The sequence below is a fragment of the Dermacentor andersoni genome, chromosome 1, assembly GCF_023375885.2.
Source record: "Dermacentor andersoni chromosome 1, qqDerAnde1_hic_scaffold, whole genome shotgun sequence".
In the NCBI taxonomy this organism is placed as follows: domain Eukaryota; kingdom Metazoa; phylum Arthropoda; class Arachnida; order Ixodida; family Ixodidae; genus Dermacentor; species Dermacentor andersoni.
Window position 1 is genome coordinate 317,513,441 of NC_092814.1, and position 6,867 is coordinate 317,520,307.

Genomic DNA, 6,867 nt, shown 5'->3' on the forward strand with positions numbered 1-6,867 from the left:
TTGTTTTTTCAGGGGCTTTAAACAGGTTTGTGCCGATGGTGCGTTTGCCACTTGTTCGCTATTTTAGAGGTACAGCGCGCCATGTAAGAGAAGTATAGCAGATTTAAGTCAGCTAGGTGCTTGTACTGGCGAAAACCATCCTTGCAACTATTCAGGTCCGGACCCGAGTAAGTTTGCACGCAGATGCCCTCAGCGTTGGCGCTCCTGAAAGCAGCGCCACTGCGCTGGAAATGGACTTTCGGGTAAGCTCGGCGGCGCTAAGAAATCGGATGGTTGCAAACGTAACGGACTATGTTTCAAGAAGGTCGAGCAAGAGCCATCTTGACTGTCCACTCGCGACGCAGCACGCGCACAGAGGCAACGGCAGCAAAACCCTGCATGGGACGAGGGACGCTGAAGACGCAGCTCTTGCGCTAGGGAGCGCACGTCAGTCGAGCCCAGCCGTGCTCGTGGCTCTCGCGTCAGTAGTTTCCTTGTGGACACCATAGAGGCGCTGCTGCAGATTCAAGGAGAGGAGACAGAGGCAAAGGGGTGCTGTTGGCGCTAGTTCAGTTTTTTTTTCCCCAGGGGTTTTGAAGTCTGTCGCAGGGGCGTCCGTGAGTTTTCTCTCTTATCGTTTACTACATTATACACTCTTAAAACGAATGCTGTTTTTTGGGTATATACTTGTCCCACAACAGTTACCGTCATCTGCTTTGCTTGCGTGTGCTTTCTTGAAAACTCGGGGCCGGCTACTTTCCTGTAGAGAATGATGTGTCACGCTGATAACGCGCAAGCCGTTCGTGACTTGGAAGTACCGGGCTCGCATCGCAGCGTTAAAGAAAGGATATACGCGCAAGGCAGATGACAATTATCGTTGTGGGACAAGATAAGCCCCAAAGGGTGTAAATTTTTTTCAAGAGTATGCACTCCTGAAAAAATATGCGGCACCGCCAGATGTTTCTATAGGTAATATGGTGAGGAACTATGTGCGCATCTCAGTCAGAGCGCCATTGAGTGATTATGGATCCTTCTTCCTTTGAACGGCAACACTATGTTACCATGCAGAGTGATCTTGAATGTGTTAACTTTTGAGGCTAAATCCTGCAGGCAGCACGCAAGAGATCCGGTGCAGCTTGCATACAGTGCACGTTTCGGACAGGGAACGGAGCGCTCACGCAAAGCCCTCGCGTTTGCTGCTATACTCAGAACTCGCTATTTATAGATCATCACCAGCTTCTTTTGTGTTGCTAGAGACGGTCCGCTTTGATAACACCTTTGGACTAAAGAACCAAATCGGGTGGCGATGTCAGCGACGTAGGCGCATGGGCTACGCAAAACGTCTTGCGCGTGCTTCAGACGGTGAATGAGGACCAAGGTACAGAAATCGGTATGTAACCAAATGGGGAAGTTATATTTATTCACCCATTAGCAAAATTACCTGCCAAACTATGTTACAGCTAATGGGCGTCGTACAGTCTAAACTTCTAATGTACTCGCTCCCTATTCGTAGTGGTACTTGTTTGTTTTCCAGAGGGTGTAATATTTTTCTAATCAAGATCAAGGGGCGTTACCCTGTGACGCTCGAGACGCCGCACGCGTAGATGGTTTAGGCTCCTGCGCTTGCGCTCCCTACGGAGAAGGACACCTTAGGTTGTGGTCAAAAGGGTTGAATATCCCTTTGTCTTACTTCCTAAGTCTCCTCACACCATTTCTAGCCCGTAGGTGTGGAACGCAGGGCACATATGCGAGCAAGCTTGACATTTGTGGAACAAATTGCTCACTTTTAAGCCTTAAAGCTGCCGGTGAGCACGAGTACGAATTTGATAAATTATACTTACTATGGCACAGTGAGCTCTCTGAAACGCGACCACTGCTGCTCGGATGAACAAACGTACTGCTGAGCTACACTTCTCTGAAAATTGGACGCGAGGCTAGATTTAACTTCGATTTCGTCATGCGTGGCTTGAGACATGTATGATTGAATAATGGCTTCTTTCCTTTATATAGGGTGTCCAGGCTAACGTTAGGCAAGCTGTTCAAAGAAAAAAGATAAAAATGCCCATGCAAGGTACTATTATAAGACCTAAGATGCTCAGTCACTATAGTTCTGACGACCGAACACCGTAGGTAATATACACGTATCTCGCACGATGATTTTTGATAGTTAATTTCTTTGAATAAATTGGCTAACGTTAGCTGGAACACATGGTATATGTATATATATAGTGATACCAAAGTAAAGTGCATAACATCTTTTAACGTATTAGAAAGCTTATACGTTATTACACCGCTAGCAGGGTTCCTACAGTGTTAAATTCCAATCGTGCTCGATCCTGATTGGTAGTTCGCCCGCCGTGGTCAGAGGTTGTGGGCACGAGTTGGCATCCCTCTGTCTTGCTGCCCGAGATTGTTCTGCGCACTAAGTGTCGTACGTGCGGTGCCAGAACCGTGCAGAAGGCTTAAATTATGTTAAAAAATTGCTGATTATAACTCCTGATGAGCGCTGCTTTGAGTTTGGTGGATTAAACAAACTATAGCTGAGCAAGCTCTCTGAAACGCGACCATGTTCGCTCAAAACGACAAACGTACTGCCGAGTTATGCCTCTCTGAACGCGAGGCTAAATTTAGTTCTGATTGGGCCATCCTAGGGGGAAGGATGGGCAGACCGACGGGCGGATGCATGGATACATGATAGGAGCGTCCTCCTTGAAACAGGGCGGTGGTTTGCGCCTAATGGGTTAGCTATATTATTAATCGAGAGAAATTCCCAGCTTCAAGCATTTTGTAGCATTATCTGGACCTTTGTTTTGTACACTTCCGTTGTTTGTGGTTTCCCTACTTTTTTCCCTACAAACCTCAAATCACCTTTTACCAATCTCTATTGCTGACATGACATGTTTACTTTCCCTCTGCTATCTCTGAACCCAAGGGCTTCAAGGAGGCCAGCGGAGCCCAAACTTTCACCTGGGTAGATATCTTCACATTCTTATAAAAGATGTTCCATCGTTTCCCTAGATTTACCGCAGCAAGCCCATGCTTCTTCTTCCTTGGTATACCTCACTTCACATCTACGCGTTCTAAGGCTTCTTTAGCTTCAAAAAGTAAAGAGCTTCCCTTTGAGCTATCATAAAATGTTTCTTTCCTGATTTCGCTTCTAACTTTTCGGTAATTGCTGATAGTAGGTTGCTTTCCTATTTCCGCTACCAAGGAGACCATTCCAGTGTCTGTTATATTGTATTTAACGTTCTTTGTTGTCATGTTGCTTACTATACCGGTCGCCTATTTGCTGTTAAGCTTTCTAGTTATTTTCCTTAACTGGGAGTATATTTTTTCTCTGTACAAGTACTTGAATACTCTTGCACCCTATTTAATTTTTTGTATATTCCTCAATCGTTCTTCGAAATCAATTTGATGCTAAGCTCCCGTGACTTCAAAGGCTGTCGATTTGTAGTTTTGACTTGTAGTTCTCCCGTGAGTGCCCAATGCGAGGCATCCCACGGACATTTGGTTGCCATCGCGTCCTGAATATACCTACGACTTCAAGAAAACAGGTGCATTTCCCAATGTACGTCCTGGAACCATTGCACCTATCCAGATACCAAGGAGCACCTCGTACCTATTGTATCCCCAATGAGCTATGTGTTTTATTATGGCCGCATTTTTCTTCCGCTTTGCTATTAGTCTTTCATGTGTTTCTATATATGTGTTGCCGTCGTTTACCCATAAACCTATGTATTTGTATTCTTTTAACCGAGGTATTTCCTGGCCCTGTATGGAGACTGTCTATTCACTGTTTTCAGCGAAAGCCATAAGACCTGATTTTTTAACGCTATATTTCAATTCAAAATCTCACCATCTTGTACACAGATTAAAATCTGCTAGACATTGCATATCTATTTGCCTGTTAGAAAGCAGCACATTGTCATCCGCAATAAGGAAACCTTAGAGCTGCTGATATACAGTCGGCCCGGCGGCTTGTGTGATCGATTAAATCCGATAATAATTTCTTCTAGCCCTTTCCATCCTATCCATGTAAATCCGTGACGCTACAACAGTGCCGTCTGTGTACGCGACACATGGATGATCGATGATGGCGTTTTGAAGACAATGCCTTCTTAGCGGAAACCATACAGATTGGGCGTACCCGTTATCTGGGTATCTTGTAACCACTTGTAGAAAGAAACCGTCGGTTAGTTCACTTGCAGATGACGTATGAACAAGCCAATAGTACTTAATGATACCTCCTGATTCCAAGAATATACAGCTACAGGAAATAACTCAGCATATAAGAAAAAAAAACGAGTGTAACGAGCGTTTTTAAAATTGGGTGGGATGTGAGTCTGTGTCGCTATTGCCCTTTAACGTGACGCCACCTAGTGCCATTCACTTAACTACCACGTCCTCCGCCAGGTGGCGACACTCCACGCGCAACTGCCGGTGCTAGAAGTTAACCAAAGAACGCCAGGCTGGTTGGCTTTGGGAGCTCAGGGCCAAACCACAATTGAGACAGTGCAGTGTGCCATGGGTTGGGCCTCGTTTGAATTCAGAGAAGCGCAGAGCAATATTAGTTTTGAAGACACAGGAACCTTGGATAAAAATTAATGGGCGGCTAAAGTGCAATAGTATCTGTGCCTGAATAGCCTGGATACAGAATGGAGGAAGAGGTCAAGAAAGTTGGCAACCAAGTACAGGGTAATTGAAATTGTATATACGTAACCAGGAGTCATCAGAATGAAAGTGAGAAAAACAAACAGTGAATTCCGTGCGAGGAAAGGAAACAAAAAAGACAATGGAGATTTGAAAGGATATGAAGGAGGAAATGAAAAGGGAAAATCTGTACGGTAAAACGAAGGGAAGTGCCTTGCTACTTGGGGCTCGAGCTGGTTGCGCGAGGGCAAAAGCATACCGGAGCAAATATTCCCAAATAGATTAGGCATGCATATGCTGCTGCAGAAATCCAGAGACAACTCAGCACATCCTAATCAAATGCGAACGGATTCACCCAATGAGACCCCTCGGTAATGTTCACCTTATCTAAATGCTTGAATTAAAAGTGGATGAAGCATCAACCAGTCAGCAGTCGAGATAAACAAGAGACATTTGGAGAAATGGTGGGAAAAAAGCAGGGCAGAGATTGATACGACCGGATAGTTTACAGACATAGGGCACGCCGTGGTTGCTCAGTGGGTATGGTGTTGGGCTGCCGAGCACGAAATCGCGGCATGGAATCCCGGCCACGGCAGCCGCATTTCCATGGGGGCGAAATGCAAAAACACCCGGGTACTTAGATTTAGGTGCACATGAAAGAACCCCAGGTGGTCAAAATTTCTGGAGTCCTCCCACTACGGCGTGCCTCATAATCAAAAGGTCGTTTTGGCACGTAAAACCACTTAATTTAATTTTTACAGGCATAGGTAGTGGTACAAGATAGAGAAGTCTTGAGGAAGAAAAGATTTTAGATCTGTAAAAAAATGCTAGAATGAGAAGCATGTATTGCATATGTGGTAACCTAATAAGACTAGGAGTCTATTTGTCAGTACTCCGTGTCAAACACTCTAAAAACAATTGCCCCCTTTGGGTCGTATCTTACCAGACAACAATAATGGTCATCTGTCTTGTCCGCATTTCCTATCTTTAAAGCTGCGAGCCCGGTACTTCCAAGTCACGAACGGCATGCACGTTATAACCACGACAGAGCATTTTCGACAGGGAAGTAGCCAGCGCAGCGTTTTCAAGAAAGGAAATGCGGGCAAGACAGATGACCATTATTGTTGTCTGGCAAGATGCGACCCAAAGGTTGCTACTGTACTTAGAGTTAAGGGGATGGCAATAAGACGTCGTCGTCGTCGTCGTCGTCATCATCATCATCATCATCATCATCATCACCACCGCCACCACCACCACCACCACCGGACAGTCCTCTGTTTTCTTTAAGTGCATGCCTAAGGGAACAGACGTTCCCATTGGAAGTACAAAAGAATTGTCGGTACTAGGAGGAACCCAGACCTGCGTTGTCCTGAGTGCGAGCGTTCCTATGCGTTGGAAGAAAAGCGGTTTCAGTTGGTAGGCAATGCAAACGGGGTAGATTTTATCTGTAATATGTGTATGTTAGGGTCGCGACTAGGCCGTCGAGAGAAGAAGGATAAACTAGCTATGCTGGTTGGGAAGCTGGAAAAGGAGCTGCAGAGCGAGCAGAGGCAGAGGAAGGTGGTAGAAGATAAGCTAGCCAACGTAATAATGACGATGAAGCCCGCCATTCCGCAAAGCAACGGTGAACACTTCGAGACAAGCACCACAAATGTGGCTGGCTTCGAAGTGAGACCAGCAAAGGAGGACGAAACCATCACGCGGAAAAGCAGTGGCGGACATGTCAGTGACGGCGACGGAGAGGCCACCACTGGTGTGCCGGCCACGGAAGAAGAGAACAAAGCGAATGGTGAGGATAAGAGAAGGGAGAGGGGGGGAGGCATCGCGGCCTCGAGTGCAGTTCTTGGCGGCCAGGAAGAGAATAAGCGTCGAGTTGTCGTTCTAGGGCATTCAAACACGCGTAAAGTAAAACCGTTGATAATAGAGGCGAGCGCCTCCAGATTAGCGCGTTTCGGGAGAAACCGATTAGGGAAGTGATAGCCAAAGCCAAGCAATACATGTGAGACACAATGGAGGAGAGGCACCTAGTGGTGATAATGGGCGGAGTTATTGACGTACTGAAGGAACGGGGGACACCGATCGATTGCGAAATAGCTGAAGGGATCACCGATCGGCGGATTGTTTCAAAGAAAGTGAAACTAGCACTGCGCGACGGTGCCAACTGTTCAAAGGCAGGAGCTAGCTAAGTCAATGAATTTAGCGGTCATTGACATCAACCGAGAAATGCAGCGAGTAGTC